This window comes from Heteronotia binoei, chromosome 11, assembly GCF_032191835.1.
Source record: "Heteronotia binoei isolate CCM8104 ecotype False Entrance Well chromosome 11, APGP_CSIRO_Hbin_v1, whole genome shotgun sequence".
Taxonomy (NCBI): domain Eukaryota; kingdom Metazoa; phylum Chordata; class Lepidosauria; order Squamata; family Gekkonidae; genus Heteronotia; species Heteronotia binoei.
The window spans coordinates 62,623,832-62,644,276 of record NC_083233.1 but is presented as its reverse complement, the minus strand read 5'-3'; positions in this window follow the sequence as shown (position 1 = coordinate 62,644,276).

The following is a 20,445-nucleotide window of genomic DNA, read 5'->3' as shown; positions in this document are numbered from 1 at the left end:
AGACTTCTCACACACAGTGTCTTTCTCTCATACACATACATTCGCACCCCACAGATCTGTCCTCTCTGTTGCAAGTGTAATCTAGGGCTTGTGAGATGGTAGGGGCATGAAAAGTTTTGCTATGGGGCAGTCTGCTACTCTTTCTCTGTTGCACTACTGTCAAACGTTGCAGCTAGCAGTGCAATAATGAAAGGGCGTCAGCCACCCCGGAGAGCAGCTGGAGGAGGCAGAATCCAACCTGTAGGGCCAGGGGCAGTTCGAACTCACTAGTTGCCCCTTTAGGACAATTTCTGGGCAGCCCTCTCCACCACTGTTAAAACATCTCAACAAATTTGGTAACTTCTGATATATATATATATTTTAAAAGTGTCAGGTGAGTTGTGGCCATGTGCCTAGCTGGCAAGCAGGACAGAAGGGTTTGGCTTGAACAGTAATCCTACAAACGTGGTTGGCAACAAACAGTAGCCTTGCTTTTGACTAAAGCAAGGGCTGAAAGGCCAGCAACAGTTCCGTCACTCACAGATTCCTCACCATGTGATCCAAAGTCCATGCAAAGGGCTCTTTAAAAAGGTAAAGATAGTTCCCCTGTGCAAGCACCAAGTCAATTCCAACCTATGGGGTAACATCACACCATGATGTTTTCTTGGGCAGACTTTTTATGGGGTGGTTTGCCATTGCCTTCCCCAGTCACCTTCACTTTACCGCCAGCAAGTTGGGTACTCATTTTACTCGGAAGGATGGAAGGCTGAGTCAACCTTGAGCCAGCTACCTGAACCCAGCTTCTACCAGGATGGAACTCAGGTTATGAGCAGAGCTTGGACTGTAGTACTGCAGCTCACCACTCTGTACCATGGGGCTCCTTATGGATTACTTTACAGGCACATTTTACAGACTTTTGCAATACTGAGACTGTATTTTCCCCCATCCCATATATTGAGGTGGCACCAGCTGGTGGCATCTTGCAAGGTTACATAGGCATGTACAGCAGGTCCCTGCTTCAAAAGAGTTTATAGTCTGAAAGAGAACTGAAAGAAGGATAATGACTTGGATAACAAAACTGTTTTAATGGAATAGAGGTTTGGATAGGAATCCTCTTTTAGGCCTTGGCTATTCACCACCCCTTTCCTTGTGCCTCAGTTTACACAAACAGTGAGCAACTGTACTTCAAATTAGCAGAGGATTCTCTTTGTGTTTTGCCTCTGCTGTTGAAATCAGTTGGATCTAAAGGCATTTAACTTTGGTTGGATTGTGCCTTAAGGGTTTGAAGAGGGGGATGTCCTTTGGTGTAAAATCCACTGGGTGGGTCTGCCTTAGTAATTATTAATGTGGTAGGGAGGGGAAATGGAGGGTCTGTGGCTCCCCCCTCCTTCCGGTGTTGGATTTAGTAATTATTAATAGGATGGAAGTGGACTGTGGTTATGTAGTGCAATGTGTATGAATGAGGGAGGAGGTATATGAGAGAATAAAGGAAAACTGTTTGACATGATGAATTAGGAACTCTGGTCACAGCCTCATTCCTTCCACCTAAGTTAGAGAAATACCTGTTGTAGATTTATTTGGCTGCCATCAAAAGTATGTTTCTCAGGGGTTATTTTCAATGGGTTATTTCTTGCTAAATTGGTGGGTCTTTCCACATTGTCCTTTTTACTTCTGCCTTTGCTGATTTTTAAAAAAGACAAAGAATTAAGAATATTTTCTGGATATTCCAGAAAACCACAAATGGACCCTTAATCCCCCCACAACTTTTGTTGTTAAGGACATCCTGGGTTGTTCGCAGGCCTACTAAGATATTCAGTAGCGTTTACCCTCCAATAAATGCTTTTAGGTTAGTGATACAAGACATCAAGATCTTCCTCATCTTTTATGCCATAGAGCACAGTTTTGCCCTCTCTTGGGAGGTAACTGACAATTGTGAACCTGGATTAGTGAAGCAGGCATTTGAGGGATATAGCAAGTAGCACAGGGGTTGCTAACTGTATTAAGTGCTCTACAATGTGAACTTTCGCTGGCGAAAAATGAGATCCCTTCCCAGTTTCGCTGTGTAAGCCAGCGCCTTCTCATCGGGATATTTTCCTCAAACCAGGCTTAAATCTGTTTCTGAAGTGTCACTGGCAAAGGGGGCTTTGACACAGGAGGCCGAAACCAGCGTGCAAACGACAGTGTGTGTGTTCCTCTTTCCACGTCCTGCCTTGCATTAACAACAGCCTAGATGTGGCCTAACCAGCAAAATGGCCGCTGAGTGAATGTGTACTGTGAGCAAGGCTCTCAAGAAGCTCCTTTCGCTGCATTTTTTTTTTAAAGTTGCTATTTTCTTTTGCTGGAGACCTGGAATCTCTGAAGTGTCAGCTCTGGCTGGAATCAGTTGGGGGGGGGGGTTGGCCTGGGCCCCACTGTGTTGGGTTTTTTTAAACGCCTTCTGTGGATCAGGGCAGTGGGATCTGCGACAGCTGCTGCTGGGAGCGGCAGGCCTTTTGAAGAATCGGAGGTTGTGACCCCCCAGGCCCTTTTCCTCTCAGTGTCCCAGGAGGTCTTGAGTCAATCAGGGGGAAGGGGAGGTGAAGAGGGGCTTGGGGGTGGGTGGGTTGCTTCTCTTCAGCCGTTTGTCAATCGCTCAATGAAACAGGAAAGGGCGGAAGGGAGGAGGGAGAGAAAAGGGGGCTATTACTTCCACTTTGGTGGAGAGCTGAGGTCCTCTCACACTGTGGAGGGAGAAGGATTAAAATCCACAATTAAAAGGCCCCTTCACTCTCCCCCACCCCAGCTCCTAGAAGTGATAAAAAGAGAGGCTTGGCTTGGGCTACGTCATGCAAAATGCTACTCGTAAATAGGTGAGAAGTCGAAAGTCTTTTGCAATTGATTCTGGGTTTTTCATATGCCCAGGAGAATCCATGAGGCTGGGGGGTGGGAAGAGCACAGGGAAGTATCCATTACATCTGACGGCCATGAATTCACGACTTATTTCTCTGGGAAGAGAAACCCAAGCAAGTTAAAATCTCCTGAATGATAATTCCAGACATACAGGCTGTTGAGCAAAATGAAACTGGAACCTATTAGCACTTAAAAGATGAACAAAGTCTAGTCTTCTCAATTTAGGCAGAAAATGAGAGGGAGGGCAGCAAGAGTTGCATGAGTGCTTAGTTCTCCTGGCCCTTTCTTACGTGCCCAGGGAAATGCCAATCACTTACTTTGGGGTCAGGAACAATGTTCCCTCTAAACTGCAGAGTCTTGTGAGCAAAATTCCATTTTGTAAGCTACTGGCATTAAAGTTCTGCGCTACTGGCATTAAAGTTGTGAGCTACTGCATAAATTATTGTGCCCTGGGGTCATCAGTCCTGAGCTGGAGGCTAAAAATCTGAGCTAGCTCACGCTAACTCAGCTTAGAGGGAACACTGGTCAGGAAGCAGTTTTCTCCAGGCGAGTTTGGCCAGAGATCCTGGAGGGGTTTTTGCCATCTTCAGGGCATGGAGCAGGGTTCACTGGGGGTTTCAGGGGGAGCTTTTTTGTTGCAGGAACTCCTTTGCATATTAGGGCACACCCCCTAACATAGCAAGTCCTCCAAGATCTTACAGTAAGCCCTGTACTAAGAGCCCTGTAAGCTCTTGGAGGATTGGCTACATCACAGGGGTGTAACCTAATATGCAAAGGAGTTCCTGCTACAACAAAAGCCAGGGGGGGAGTATTTGGGGATTTCCTGGATTGTGCAGGGGCATGGACTAGATGACCCTGGAGGTCCCTTCCAAATCTGTGATTTTACTTTATTCTGCAGAGCCAGTCGTTCGAGTGTTCAGTTAGGACCAGAAGCCATGAGTTCAAATCCCCAGTCAGTCATGGAGCCTGCTAGGTGACCTAGAGCCCTAGGTGACCTCTTAGACTTTCTCACCATGTAGAGAGGGGAAAATGGAAGAGACAAGAAAAATGTACACCAGTTGGAACTCCCGGGAAGAAAGATGGAATAAAGTTGGATAGGACCAGAGAATCTACTGGCAGCATGATCCTATGCATGTCTATTGAGAAGTATGTCCCATTATGCTCTGAGAAGCTTACTCCCAGCCAAGTGTACATAAGCTTGCAGCCTGGGCTATCTAGCAGTTGTCACTTGTCAACCTCAGCATCAAGGATGGGGAGAAACATGTACACAGCTTTGAGCTCCTTGCAGAAATGGTTAGGGATAAAAATGATAAAGAGGTTAATTGACTTTTAATGATAGCCCATGGATTGGGCTACTTCAAGAATGTTCTGTATACTATGTCTAAAGGTCTAATTATAACATACCAGGAGGACCAGCCCCTTCCCCTAAAATACTATTGAATTTAGAAATCTGCAAGAACAAGTAGAAGCCCACATGTTTCTCCAGAAAAGGTATTTTTTTGTCCCACAGTACTCAGAGAATATCCTGCTCGCCCCACTTTCAGTGTCTCATGAGAAGTAAATTGCTGGAATTTTGATGAGGATGCAGAAAGGAATGTGTGAGGTGTCTGTTTCTAGAACCCCAGAAACAGGCACACACCATCCCCATAATGCTGTCAGCACCAGATTTTTTTTTTTCAGTCTTGCTCCTCCTTGCTTCCATGGGTAGGATGCAATTCTCTGTTATCTCCTCTCCTCCCCAAAAAACACAGCAGGTAGGACCACGGAGCAAGTCAGCACACCAGCATGTTTCAGGGTAGGAGGGACTAGAAGAGCAATCCCTTAAGAATACCTACCAGCCATGCTAGCTAAATGAAACCTCCCAGGTTCAGAAAATGGGAATATTTTACAGGGGTCAGCAAATGCTGTATTATTTCTTCTAGCCACTTGTAAAGTCCAGTCATGTCACAAACACTGTTAACTATAAAACAGTTTTAAAAGACCTTATAACATGACTGTTTTTTTTAAAAAAAATTTAGATAAGTAACACAAAAACGACATAATAACAGAAGTCCATAAGTGACCAAAATACCAAGACCGCTTACCTTTTTGTAAAATATTGAGCTTCATAATTATAAAATTATGTAAACTTGTTTACATAAAATTATTTAACTTTCTCCATCCATTCCAGCTAGGGTTGCCAAGTCCAATTTAAGAAATATCTGGGGACTTTGGGGGGTGGAGCCAGGAGACATTGAGGTGGGGCCGAGAGCAAGGGTGTGACAAGCATAATTGAACTTCAAGGGAGTTCTGGCCATCACATTTAAAGGGACTGCACAAATTTTTAAATGCCTTCCTTCCATAGGAAATAATGAAGGATAGGGGCACCTTCTTTTGGGGCTCATAGAATTGGACCCCTTGGTCCAATCTTTTTGAAACTTGGACAGTATTTTGGAGAGAGGGACCAGATGCTACACTGCAAATCTGGTCCCTCTATCTCAAAAAACAGCCACCCCAGAGCCCCCGATACCCGCGGATCAATTCCCCATCATTCCCTATGGGAATCGTTCATGGAGGTGCATGATGGCTCTGGGGGCCAGCTGGCTGGGGGAGGGGGAAGCCTGTAAAACCGGGGGATCCCCCTCTGGGACCTGGGGATTGGGAAGCCTAATTCCAGCATATCTGGCGGCATGTTAGCTTCCAATATTGAGCAAAAAACAAGTCCAGCAGTCATATAAATTTAAGGGAACTTGCTGATTTTTCACAGAAAACTACATTCATGATTCAATGACAAGATCTCTGGATTTAAAAACATCAATCCCAAATCTCTCAATTTTTCACATAATTATTTCAGTAATTCACAGCACATGCAGTGCCAGCACATGTGAAAGAAATCTGCCAAATGAAAATGACATTACCAGCAACTGCTTGAGACATACATATTTTCAGGCTTCTGAGGGGTAAGAAATTTGGTGAATCATCTTAAGCAGGTTTTCCTTCAGATTCCAGGATACTGTAAAAGGCAATTCCTGAGATAAAACATATTTCCAAAAGTCTCTAGAAACCTCACATCTAAGATCATGATTCCATTTAAGTAGAAAATGAGGGTTATCACCTATTAACTGAATCAATATTTCATAAATTCTAGAGAAAATACACCTTCCACCTTTAGATAGAAGCATTTCAAAGTCCAAGAGATCCATTAGAATCCTACCTTTAGAAGTTTCTGCATCATGGTTTTTATACTCAAAGAAGGTAAGTGGACCATTACTGCAATTTACAATTGTAATGTGGACTGCTAATAAAAAGAAAAATGGAAAAAAATGTTAATTTGGGGTTATTTTTGTAAAACAGTATTTTTTTTTCTTTGCTGTCAAGTCACAGTGTTTTCAAGTCGAGACATTCAGAGGTGTTTTGCCATTGCCTGCCTTTGGTATTCTTAGTTGGTCTCCTATTCAACCACTAACCAGGGCTAAAACTTCTGTGGTCTGATGTGATTGGGCTAGGCTGGGCTACCTAGGTTAGGGCAAAGCAATAAACACTATAATATACTGGTTAGCATAGAGACTCTTCTATTTCTACACAAAGGTAATGATGGCATTTTTGTCCTGAACCAAACGTTGGAAGTCCATGTTACATTAAAAAGAGAACAAAAATAACCAAGAAGAAAAAAACTCCAGTTCTCTGTGGTGTCTTAGCAGTAATTTCCACTTAACTGAATACCCATGTAGGTGAGTTTCTTTTAGGCCATATAATTACCAGGTCCAATTCAAGAAATATCTGGGCACTTTGGGGGTAGAGCCAGGAGCAAGGTTGTGACAAGCACAATTGAACTCCAAAGGGAGTTCTGGCCAACGCATTTAAAGGGACTGCACACCTTTTAAAGCCTTCCCTCCACTGGAGATAAGGATGGGGGTACCTTCTTTTAGGACTCGTAGAATTGGACCCCCTGTCCAACCTTTTCAAAACTTGGAGGGGTGTCTTGAGGAGAGGTGCTGGATGTTATGCTGAAAATTTAATGCCTCTACCTCAAAAAACAGTCCCTCAGATACCCACAGATCGATTCTCTATTATACCCTATGGGAACTGGTCTCCATAGGGAATAATGGAGTGCCCAGCAGATACATAAAGGCTAATTCTTGCTGTCCTTTATATTTACAACCCAGATGAAGGTTTCATTTTAGTATAATAATTTTTCAGGTTTTAGTTTAGGGTTGCCAATCCCCAGTTGGGGGCAGAGGATCCCCCAATTTGGAGGCCCTCCCTCCGCTTCAGGGTCATCAGAAAGCAGGCTAGGGGGAGGGAAATGTCTGCCGGGCACTCCATTATACCTACAGAGACTGATTCCCATAGAGTATAATGGATAATTTATCTGGGGCTCTGCGGTGGGGGGCTGTTTTTTGAGATAGAGGCACCACATTTTCAGCATAGCATCAAAACATCCCCCAAGTTTCAAAAATATTGGACTTTGGGGTCCAATTCTACGAGCACCAAAATAAGGTGCCCCTATTCTTCATTATTCCAAATGGGGAGAAGGCATTTAAAAGGCATGTGGTTCCTTTAAATGTGATGGCCAGAGTTAAATCATGTTTGTCACACTCTTGCTTCCAGCTCCAGCCCCAAAGTCTTCTGACTTCACCCCCAAAGTCCCCGATGTTTCTCGAATTGGATCTGGCAACCTATTTTGGTTATATAGATGAACTATCTCCAGTTTAATAAGTTAATCATTCATATTTGGACAGCTTTTCTGCTGTACTTTATAGGAAGGATTAAAAAAAATAACAATTTAAATTGTTTTATTTATTTAAACCAATTTTTAATTTTAAAAATTCATTGATTTTTATCCACCCAGAGCCTGTACCTTTAACTCTCACTGCAAATTCAATGGTAAACTGTGTATTCATAATGTTGGCCAGGGGGGACCACATGTTGCTCTTTCATACATATTGTGTGGCTCTCGAAGCCCCCACCCCATCAGCCAGCTTGGAGAAGGCATTTGTCTCTTTAAATCACTTCTCCAAGGTAGCTTGGAAAATGCATTTAAAGTTGCTTTTTTTCAACCTCTCATTCTCCCCTCCCTCCCTTGTTTGGCACCCAAAGAAAGAGATTCAGGGTAGTACTCTCTGTCAACCTGGTTTGGCCTGGGACTAATTAAGAGCACCCACTAGCTGCAGCATAAGACATTTACACACAATTGCAGGTCATGCACAAATTATCCACGGGAAAAGAACCTTCCTGCTAGTGGTACATCTAACTTACATACAAAATTAAATAGACAGGGTTTAATGTTAAGTATTAAGGGATTGGTAACTGCAAGTTTCCTAGCGTTCCCCCCCATGCCCTTTACAGACAGCACACAGCTTTATTTACTTAGGATCAATATTCCCTCTAAGCTTCAGAGTCTTGTGAGCAAAAATGCTACTTTGTGAGCTACTGGTATTAAAGTTGTGAGCTACTGCATAAATTAGTGTGCTGTGGGGTCATCCTTCCTGAGTTAAGACAAAAAAATGTGTGAGCTGGAGGCTAAAAATCTGTGAGCTAGCTCATACTAATTCAGCTTAGAGGGAACACCGCTTGGAGTCATGTTTGTGAAGGGAATAATAAGACATGGAGGTTTTTTCCTCCCGCTAAACTCAAGCTAAATTAAATGAAAATCTTGCAGATGAAATTTTCTGCAGTTGGTGTAAACATCGAGGTTCAGGCTATGATAGGACAATGAGAGTGACCTATGAATAAAAGGGATACCTTCATAATGCATACAGAAATATATGCTGGGTTGATTCAATATTGATAGGAATAACTGCTTATATTTAAGTGATGGCTAAATGGTTCATCCTGTTGAAGCCTGGATAAGCCTGAGATTGATTGTGCAAAGGAAGTTCCCAATACCCTTGGTTACTTTTAAGTCAATCTTGGGTATAGCTGGAATAATTTGGGGAACTTTGCATCAAAGTTGTTTGGAACAAATGTTTTTATATGGCATTCAAGTTATTTGTAGCTATACTACCAGCAGCCAGGAGTTCACAGGGGTTTCTGAAACTCAGTCCTGCATTCCTAACTTGATAAAGTTAAAAAGATTTAGGAAGCACACATCCTTGCTGGGGCTGTGTGTCTTGTCTTAACTCAAGGATCTTTTGGGGATGCTCAGTAAGGACTGGCTGGTCCTCACTGGGGAATGCTGGGCTAGATAAAACCTTTCTTGCTGCTGATGTGCAAATTACACATTCTGGAACCCAGCAAATCTCAGCCATGGGAAGTTCTACCCTTTCTGGGTGACGAGTGATTCTGCAGACGGCTGCATTTGGAACTATGTTTTGAAGGTGCCTTTTAAAAGGACACGTTTTAATATAATGGCTGCATGTCAGTCTGTCTTCCTGCTGGTGTGACACAACTTTTGAACTTAGTAATATGGGAATTTGAGCTGTGAAGTGTGGTACAAGACTTTTGAACAAATACAGGAATTTGAACTCTGCAATCTTATGCACGAGGACCATTGCATCAGAAGAACTTGAAAATTACATCCAATCAACAGTCCATTGCAATATATTTTGGTTCTAAGCCAAGCATGAGTCCGGGTAGTAAAACCACAAAGGAGGGAGAGAGAACATCTGAAAATACTGATTCAGGGTGGTGAAAAGTGCAAAGGAAGGACTTCCTCCTGTGCGAATTGGTATGTCTCCTTATGTAATAAAACTGTTAGGACAGCAGAGTACATGTGGGCTTTGCAACTAGTGATGAAGATGATGGCATTTAACTCTTAGTTGCCACAGCATCAGTAAGTTACTCAAACAAATGTAAGATAGCCAAACAGCCCAAGAGTTTCATATTGGAAAAACAAAAGCAACATATGTTGCTTTTCAAGTCCAGCAGCACCTTAGATAGGAACCAACAAGATTTTTGGGGTACACGCTTTTGAAAGTCAGAACTCCCTTTGCTTGTCCTGACCTGGACAGCCCAAGGTAGCTCAGTCTCATTAGATCTTAGAAGTGAAACAAGGTCAGGTCTGGTTGGTATTTGGATGGGAGACCACCAAGGAGCACCAGGGTCGCTAAGTAGAGCCAGGCAATGGCAAACCATCTCTGCATGTCTCTTGCCTTGAAAACCCTATGGGGTCTCCATAAGACAGGTGTGGCTTGACAGCAAGAACGAGAAAAGCACTCATGAAGTTCACTGCCCCCAAAGCAGATGTCTGCTACACCCTTACTGAGGCACACAGCATTTTCTTGAACTTTGCACAGTCTTTTATGCTCACAGCTGGTGCTGGTGCTTCATCAGGGGAAAAAAACCAACAGGGTTGCAAATGTTTTTTAGAGAGGCTTTATTAGGTCATTGGGGTGGGCTGGGGGAAGAGAAGCAATGCCAAAGCCAAATACCTGAAACCTGACAGACAGCATTTTGGGCAGAGGAGAGGCAAACCTAACAGGGCTGTACTGAAATACTATTTGCATAGATAACTTCCCCTTCCCACAAGCTAAATCAGCCACGAACTTTTCCACCAAGAAGCCCACTGATCTAGCTTCATTCCTCTCCCACCTCCCACAAATGACCTTCGCTATCCAGGTAAAAAAGTCGTAAATGCCCAGATGACCACACATTCTGACATCCATCCACTAAAGTTAGTACACACACCTGCCTTGGTGGTAGAGCAGGCAGCTCAGTACTTTCTGACCTGGTGGCTAGATTGCTTAAGAGCTTGGGTTGTTATGTCAACATGTGAAAAACAGTTCCTTGTCCATGGGGTCTCTTCTGCAAGAGCCACCTGTGCTGAGACCAGCAGGGAAGGAAGCTGATAAACCCTGTGATGCTGATGTAGTTAAGTGGGCATGATTCTGGGATGAAGGAAGAGTCCTGGTCAGGCTGTGGCTGTTGATTGAGCAATTGGCCCTGGAAGGCAGGACAGGCATCTGAACAATGGGCCCATCCTGTCCCAAGCCCCGGCGTGTACTGGCAGAAAAAAGGATCTGCTTTTCTTATCTTCCGGTGAAACAACAGTGTGAAAAAGTTGTCCTCTGTTTGGATGAAGCTTTGAATAAGGTTATTCAGATAGGTCAGGTGGATTTAGTGGGTCATTTTTGGGATGAATACATCCCCTTGGTATCTTACTGGTGTTTTTCTTCAGACGGCTCCTACTGAAGACCTTCAGAAGTTTCAAGAAGGTATGTCTTGTTTACCACTCGCATGAAAGCAGCCAAATGAAATGTAATGTCCTTCTATGTAACTTGTATTTCTTGAACCTGCCTGTGAATCTTTATAGCTGGATGTTTGTATTTTATTTTAAGGTAATTAGTATGCATGGGTGTGAAAGCCAGGGGGATTTCTGAGCAGGAATGCAGTTCCAGCTGGCTTGGTGTCAGGGGGTGTGGTCTAATATGCAAAGTTCCTACTGGGCTTTTTCTACAAAAAAGCCCTGTGTGAAACAATGGTGATGGTCGGGGGTGTGACTAATAAGCAAATGAGTTCTTACTGGGCTTTTTCTACAAAAAAAAGCCCTGGTGAAAGCGAATACTTAAAGGAGACATTGTATTTTAAAATTTTAGTATGTTTTAGCTTGTAATGGCCAATAGCCATTGTGGTGGAACCAGCCTGCTTTTCCTTGCAAACCCAGTTCTGCCCACTCTCTCCATCAGGTTGCCAACTCCTGGAGGGAGCTATTCTGCTTCCTGCCACTTAAGGTATCACAGCCATCACTGTCCTTTTGGGGTCCTTCTGGCAGGAGGGACAGACTCCTGACTCCCTTCTCAACCTGAGGCTGCTCCTCCAGTCTCCTGTTATCCAGCTCCTGGTTCATACAGGGACCAAATTCCTTCTTTGAGGCTCCCCCTGGAGGGTTGACAACAGGTGCCTTGACCACTTCCCTCCCAATCCGGGGTCCCCTCTGGTATATGAACAGCGTGGCCAAGCGGTTGGAGAATTATGTGGCCCAGAGAACACTGCCAGATTTAAAAGGCAATACTATTTATTGAAAAGAGAAAGTACATGTATACCATTAATAGGCTTGCCAATCCCCAGGTCCCAGCTTTCCCAGGCTCCTTCCCGTCCCCAGTCAGCTGGCCGGCAGGGAAAGCCCCGCCCCCAGAGGACCATGTGCCTTCCTCCTGAGGCTTCAGTCTCTGATTGAAAGGCTTCCTCTTGGAATGGTGTGTCTGTGTTACTTTGGAGAAGTTGGCAGCAACTCGTAAGTAGAGAGGCCAATCCCTCGCTTCAGTCTCGCCGGAAACGGGGGTGGGGGGGAATGTCTGCTGAGCACTTGTAACACCCTTGTTCCTGGCTCCACCCCCAAAGTCCCCAGATATTTCTTGAATTGAACTTGGCAACCCTAACCATTAACCCAGCACCAGATCAGCAAATGGAAACAAAAGAAATTTCGAGTAAACGCATTCTTCCTATCTCTCCTCTAACATGTACTGTACCTAGTTGTTTTAAGCAGAGTAGGCATAATGAGTCTTAGAAAGTTAAAAGTTTGGTCTGTAGCCCTTTACATCACTGGAGAGATCTGCAGCTTCCCAACAGTCTGCTTGGTCTCTCAAAATGGCTACCATGTAGCCCAGCCCAGCCAGAGGTCTGCTCTCCTTGAGGGCCCAGCACTCTCCACTTGCTTTCTTTCTTGGTGGGGAATATTTCTCAGCTCTATGCTATGATTTAATAGCCTTTCAATAAATAAATTGCTTTTTATTTTACTAAAAAAAAGGTAAAGGTAGTCCCCTGTGCAAGCACCAGTCATTTCCAGCTCTGAGGTGATGTTGCACCATTACGTTTTTGTGACAGGCTTTTTTTTTAATGGGGTGGTTTGCTATTGCCTTACCCAGTCATCTACACGTCCCCCCCCTGGCAAGCTGGGTACTCATTTTACTGGCCTTGGGATGGAAGGCTGAGTCAACCTTGAGCCGGCTACCTGAACCCAGCTTCTGCCAGGATTGAACTCAGGTTGTGAGCAGAGAGTTTGACTGCAGTACTACAGCTTTACCACTCTGCGCCACGGGGATGCTTTATTTTACTATACTACAATATTTTCTATATTACCTACATAGGTTGTGGGGGTTGAGGGTGGAGGGAGGTTTATAATGTAGTGTACGCTTTAGCTCCCCCATGTGTTAGACCTGGGGTATAAATAGGTGAAAGAAAATCTACTTTTGTTTTCTGTTAACATTTTCCTTTTTACAGGTGCCAGTGGGTTTACTCTGCACAACTCTTCTAATAAGTTTACTGTTCTAGTTTAGTGCTAAAAATTGTTGTGGGGAGGGAATAGTAACTGTAAGGTTAAAGTGGGCTGGGGAAACTAAAATAAATCCTGACAATGTCTACCATGTAGAAGTTAAGATGCAGTCTGTTAGCTCAGATAGTATTTTCTCCCAATGTAACTCCCTCCCTTGTTTTCAGTAAAGGTAGATTTTCTTTTTAAGCTCAAGCTGCACATGGTGTCAGCTCTTGGTTATTTACTCTGCCATTTACACAGCCAACAAAAGTTGATGGTCATGTATCCAATAGTAAGGCAGCAACATGGAACTATCCATGCTCAAGGCAAGGATTCCTGCATCAGTGGGAGGTACCTGGCAAAATCTTACTTAATTCCTCCGAAATGTCCTGATGAGGTTTAAGCACACTCGTTGCCCTTCCAAAGTTTAGAGCTGTCGAATGTCGGCTGTAAAATAAAAGGGGAAGATAAATTGGCTTGTTTAAATCTATGATAATGTATTGTATTCTGGAAAGAGAAATATTGTTGAGGGCCAGGGCTTTTGTGTAGAAAAAGTCCAGCAGGAACTCATTCGCATTTTAGGCCACACCCCCTGATGCCAAGCCAGCTGGAACTGTGTTCCTGTGCATTCCTGCCCAAAAAAACCCTGGTGAGGGTGGAAGCTTCCCAGCTTTCACGACTGCAGGTATTGCTTCAGTAATATCCTGATTGCTCTACAGCTTTTCATGCACATCCATGACTGAAAACTAGCCATGGCTGTCAGTGTGGAGATCTCTTAAGAAAAAGGGTGTGTGAATGTTAAATTTCAGCTCTAAATTCAAAACCCGTCTCTCAGTTTCAAACATGAGGCATGACATACTTTCTAGTGTTCCTCCCGCTCCTAGGCATGGACATTCTCCTTAATAACAGCAATTAGTAACAATTAACTGCCATCAAGTCACTACTGATTTAAGGCAACCTCTCATGGCGTTTTAGAGGCAAAAGATGAACAGAGGTGGTGTGCCATTGCTTTCCTGTGCATAACAGTCCCTGGTGAGCTCCCATCCAAGCAGTGATCACGGCTTATCTGACTTAGCTTCCAAGCTCTGACAAGATTGGGTTCATCTGGGCAATTCAGCCTGCTCAGCCTTTCTTCTCTCTGATTAAATGTGCAGTGAATCACATCCCTCACCTGATGTGTAGCGGTCATCTGCAAATTTGCTCACTGCTGTTCAAGAACTTGGCTGGTCATAGCAAGAAAGTATTTTGACTGTGGAGAATAATGAAATCTCATAAAGGACCTTTAATTACAAGATTGTTTTGTTTAATAAAACCTTACCTGATCCATTTTCATCCTGTCCTTTATTCCAGGAGCTCAGAGTTGCACACATGGGTTCTTCCTTCTTTATTTTACCCTCAGTACAACCCTTGATAGGTAGGTTAGGCTAAGAGAGAAAGTGACTGTCCCAAGGTTGCCCATCTAACTGCATGGCAGAGCACAGATCTGAATCCGTGTTCTCCAAGTCTGCATTCAACACTTGAACCACTACATCGCACTTCTTCCTATCTAACTCTATTTCACATAGCAAAAATTGAGCACAACAGCAACTAACAACCATTCCTCCCTTGCTTTCTGATGAGCCTGAAGCAGGGGGAGGGCCTCCAACCTGGGGGATCCCCTGCCCCCACCTGGGGATTGGCAACCCTAATTCTGCTCTTGCAACACAGGATGTCTCCAGATTGGTAGCCAAGTTATAATAAAACAGGAGCCATGTGGCACCTTAAAGGAGGGGTTCCCAAACTGAAGAGCTGTGATTCCAGGGAGTCTGGCATCCCTTGCTCAAATGGCGTTGGGAGGTGATGGGAGAGAGCCCTGAATCAAGCAACTTATCTTTCCACCTGGCACAGCTGTTTATATCCCTGGCCTATCTTTGTGCTTTCCCACATGGTCCTAGGTTTGCTGGCAGTTCCCCCAACTTCCAGATGGGGCCTGGAGATCTCCTGGAATTGATCTTCAGGCAAAAAGACAAGAGTTCCCCTGGATTTCTTATGTTCTCTATGGTCCTGTACCCTGCTGAGGTCCTCCCCAAACCCTGCTCTTCTCAGGCTCCACCCTTCAAATATCCAGGAATTTCCCAACCTGGGCTTGACAACCCTATCCCAGAAGCAAAACTAATATCCAGATTACAGGGATTAGTCCCCCTGGTGGAAGTGGGAGCTTCAGAGGCTGGTCTCTATTGCATTATACCCCACTGAGCTCCCTCCCCTCCTCAACCTCGGCCCTCTCCCATGTCTCCAGGGATTTCCCAAGCCAGAGCTAGCAACCATAGAAGAGCCCTGCTGGATCAGACTGCTGTTCATGTTTAATGCAGTGGCTAGCCAGCTGTAGAGGCTATAAAGGTAAAGGTAGTCCCCTGTGCAAGCACCAGTCATTTCGGACTCTGGGGTGATGTCACATCATGACGTTTTCACGGCAGACTTTTTACAGGGTGGTTTGCCATTGTCTTCCCCAGTCATCTACGCTTTCCCCCCAGCAAGCTGAGTACTTATTTTACCAACCTCAGAAGGATGAAAGGCTGTCAACCTTGAGCCGGCTACCTGAACCCAGCTTCCGCTGGGATCGAACTCAGGTCATGAGCAGAGCTTGGACTGCAGTACAGCAACTTACCACTCTGTGCCACAGGTCTCTTTGTTACCCTTTACTGCCTCTGGATGTGGAGATTCCCTCGAGTCATCATGCAGAGGAGTAATTTGGGCTCAGCTTGTGCTCTTCCTAGCACCAATCTGCTAGTGAGCTGTAGATGGAAGGAAGGAAGAGGTTGAGTCACGCCCTCCCCCTTTCCCCAACCCCAACTCCTCCAAAGATCTGATCAGATCTGACAGCAGCTTCTGCTCTCCATGCCCAGTTGGTCTTTGTCAACCAGAACCATGTGCTTCAGTGGGTGGGCAGCCTTCTGCCGCTCTGATGGTTCTCTGGATCAGGACCAATATTTTTAACAACTAGATTTCCCACGGTTTTTTAAAGCATCCTTTCTGTTGCATATCTTTCCAATTCCATCTCTGCGCTTTCTTGTATTGGTTGCACAATTTTGGAGAAGAGTGACTGTTGCCACAAAATACTCTTTGTCCCAGTAGGTTACAATCTTTTGCCTTTTTTTTTTAAACCAAAAAGTAATGCCCCAGGCAAGTAGTCTACAAACAAGGGACGTTTTGCCCAGTAGGAAAATCCTACCAACCAACAGTAGAGTAATAATTTTATTAGGATCAGCTGCAGTGGTGCAATCCAGGGCTTCTTTTGTAGAAAAAGCCCAGCCGGAACTCATTTGCATATTAGGCCACACCCCAACAGCACCATTGTTTCACGCAGGGATTTTTTGTAGAAAAAGCCCAACAGGAACTTATTTGTATATTAGGCCACACCCCCTGAAACCAAGCCAGCCAGAACTGTGTTCTTGTGCATTCCTGCTTAAAAAAAAGTCCTGATAATCAAACATGACACAATAACCAAAGTAAGAATGGCATTGCATTAGTACAAATATAATCTCCCAACAAGTATATTGCAAAAAAGACAGAGGAAAACTTACATTTATTCAAATAGATCTAGTTTGCATCCAGGTTGCAGTCAAAATAAAAGAAAAGAGCTTAATCTAAAGAGTACTTTCCCTATCACAAATGCCAGCTTGCCTGGTATCGTGTGTGGGAGTATGAGGCTACTGTATCTACAGGAGAGACCTACAGAGACGTATCTCCACAGAAGGCCATGTAAAGAGGGTGAGAGGACAAAGTGAGAGGAGGGGTAAAAGGGCAGCTCCCAGGCTTAGACAAAGAGAGGCATCCCATTCAAGAAGATAGCACCTGTCAGGGCCAGATTAACAATTAGGCCAAGTAGGCACTGGCCTATGGTCCCCATGCCTTTAGGGGCCCTGGGCTGGTCCCCCCCCCCATTCCCCCCTATTTGCAGCCCTCCCAGCCTGCACACGTAGTCAGTGACTGAGCCACTCTTTGCCTGACTTGCACAGTGTGGCTGATGCTGGTGCCATTGCCTCTCTCTGCTTTCCCCCCCGCAGCTTTGTCAAAGGGGCTTTTGAGAAGGAGGCTGCAGCAGGGAGAGGGGCACAGGTGGCAGGGCAGCCACTCCAACTCTGGGATAATTTGAGTCCCCCCTCCCCCCGAGATTTTGACTGCCTAGGGGCCTCCACAGGGTTTAATCTGACTGCATCACCTATACGGGTGAGCATACAGCTGACGCTCCGCGACCTGCACTGGCTGCCTATAGAGTACCAGATCCGTTTCAAGGCTATTAGTTTTGACTTTTAAAGCCTTACGCAGCCTGGGACCAACATACCTACAGGACTGTCTCCTTCCATATATGCCCCAGAGGTCGCTTTATTCGGCCTCCCAAGATCTTCTGATAGTTTCCGGCCCAAGGGTTGCCCATCTTGCCTCTACCAGGGCCAGGGCTTTTTCGGTCCTGGCCCCAACCTGGTGGAATCAGCTCCCTGTGGAGATCCGGGCCCTACCTGGCTTGTTGGCCTTTCATAGGGCCTGTAAAATGGAGCTGTTCCGCCAGGTCTTTGGATGAGGTAGCGGGCATCTATCCACCTATTAGATCGGTTGGCCTCCCCCTAAGCCCTTCTGGCCTGCTGCATCACTGTATTATGGTGCTATACTATCTTGCTTCATATCATCATGCTGAACTAACCCATTGCACTTTACTGATTGCTGAAGTTGATTTTATTATGATTTTATTGTGATCTTAATTTAAATTGTTGTACTCCGTCCTGAGCCCCCCAAAAGGGGGAAGGGGCGGAATAGAAATAAACTAATAATAATAATAATCTTCCCAAACAATTATTATAAGACAGTCCTAGTTCTTTTATAACAATGCCCTCCTGAACAGTTCTGTTTCACACAGTTTGTGGAAAGCCAAAAGTGTGGGAGCCTTACCGATGGCCAGAAGCAGGCCATTCAACAGGATGGGAGCTACTACAGAGAATGCAAATATACGGGCAATTCTTTATCTTGTCCATTTACAGGGTGGCTCCCGTAATAGCACTCTTCAAACGAGTGAAGTTGTGGTGACAAAGCATAGGAACAGGGGCAGTCCTGCAGATATGACTGACTAAGGCCATGCACTGCATTCCTGATAAGAACTGAGCTGTGACATTCTGTAGTAACTGGAGTTTCCAAGCTGATTTTGAGAGAATACCTATGAGGAGGAGGAGAGCTGGTTTTGTACCCCACCCTTCACTATCCAAAGGTGTCTCTGAGTGGCTTACAATCACCTTCCCTTCCTCTCCCCACAAAAGACACCCTGTGAGGTAGGTGGGGCTGAGAGAACTGCTCTTGAGAGAACAGCTCTGAGAGAACGGTGACTGACCCAAGGTAACCCAGTTGGCTTCATGTGAAGAAGAGGGGAATCAAACCCGGTTCTTCAGATTAGAGTCTACCACTCTTAACCACTACACCAAACTATCTCATCTTGATATTATTGTGATGTGGATCCATGTGACCACATCAGCTGTGTCAAAGGGTGTCAAGAAATACATCAACAGACTCCATGCTGGTATAGTGGTCAGGATGTCTGAGGTCTCAGCCAGAGAGCTCACTAGATGACTTTAAATTTTTTTAAAAAATTTATTTCATTAGATTTATTTGCATCCCACCCTCCCCTTACGGACTCAGGGCAGCTAACAACATTTTAAAATCAACAATTCAGCTTAAAAACAAGACAATGTAATAAAATATCTCTGTGTATATATTTTGAACGGGTCACATTTTTTTTGCCTAGTATACCTCACAGGGGCAATGAGCTATGATGCTCAGAAGAAGAAGAAGAAGAAGAAGAAGATATTGGATTTCTATCCCGCCCTCCACTCCGAAGAGTCTCAGAGCGGCTCACAATCTCCTTTCCCTTCCTCCCCCACAACAGACACCCTGTGAGGTGGGTGGGGCTGGAGAGGGCTCTCACAGCAGCTGCCCTTTCAAGGACAACCTCTGCCAGAGCTATGGCTGACCCAAGGCCATTCCAGCAGGTGCAAGTGGAGGAGTGGGGAATCAAACCCGGTTCTCCCAGATAAGAGTCCGCACACTTAACCACTACACCAAACTGGCAGGGGCAGAACTATGTACATTGGTCTGACTTCAGCGGAAGAAGGATAGGATAATAATCTAATAAATAGTTTTGCAAACTATTGTCCTACTCTGGTTGAAGCAGTCTATTATCGTGCCCCTTGGAAGCAGCATTTTCTCTCTCTCAGTTCTCTCCCCCCCCCCTTTCTTGTTTAACATCAAATGTGAGGAAGAGTTCTGTGAAACTCGAAAGCTTGCTCATTGCTTTGTGGTTTTTTAAATTCATCTGACTCAAAGCATTATGATATTGTTTCCACCGTCACCCCATTCATCAGCACAACTGCCTGTGATATCTTTGCTGTTCTGCAGCCATCAGTGTTTGGCAGCCCCAGCAATTTGGTTGGATGCTTGTGGCCTTAAAGGACATCTGTGTGTTGCCAAAGCATATGTGAAGAACAGATCTGTGGAGGAGTGGGGAAGGAGGGTGTTAATTTATCCAGGATCACAGGGCTGGAGGCTGAATGTTTTATTATCCTTAGCCAATCCTTGTGTATTCCTGGCTCTACCCCACAGGGCTATTATCAAGATGACTAAGATAACATGCAAGAAGTGCTTTGGAAAATGCCTGGAATCCTTGTAGATAGGTGCATAACAAAGTGCTGTCTCTGAGAAAACCAAACATATTTTCTCCTTTCAGACTAGAAACTCCAGCCATTTTGGGGGGGAGAGGAGGGGGTGAAACAAGGTCTCTCACTGGGCTATGTGAAAACACACATCCATGCAGTGCAGCTGATGGCACTGTACTGTTTAATTTTAATTTAATTTTAATTTTTCAATTTATACCCTGCCCTATCCCACAAGCGGGCTCAGGGTGGCTTACAACTTTAAAAACAACATAAAAATGAATCACTATAAAACATCATAACACAGATATGTCGATCAGATTCAAGAGCAGTAATCAGTACAACTGTTCTGTGTCTTACACTTCCAGCTGATCCCAGGAAAGTTGGGGAAGCCCTGAACCAGGTGATGTCATTTCTGGTGATGTCAGGGGGCATGGCCTTATATGCAAATATGTTCCTGCTGGACTTTTTTCGTAGAAAAAACCTATTTCTGCCCAGGAAAGGCTGCAGTTGGTTAACCAGCTGGAGCTAGTAAAAGACACTCCAGGCCATCGCTGCCATCTGCTTATCCAGCTGTAGGTCTGATTCCAAGATCACCCCCAGACTATTCCAGTAAGGGAAGTACGGCCCCATCCAGAACAGGTGACACCTTAAATCCTGGGTCAGGCCTTTCACCTACAAGTAGAACTTATGTCTTGCCAGGCTTAAACTTTAGAATATTAGCCTGCATCC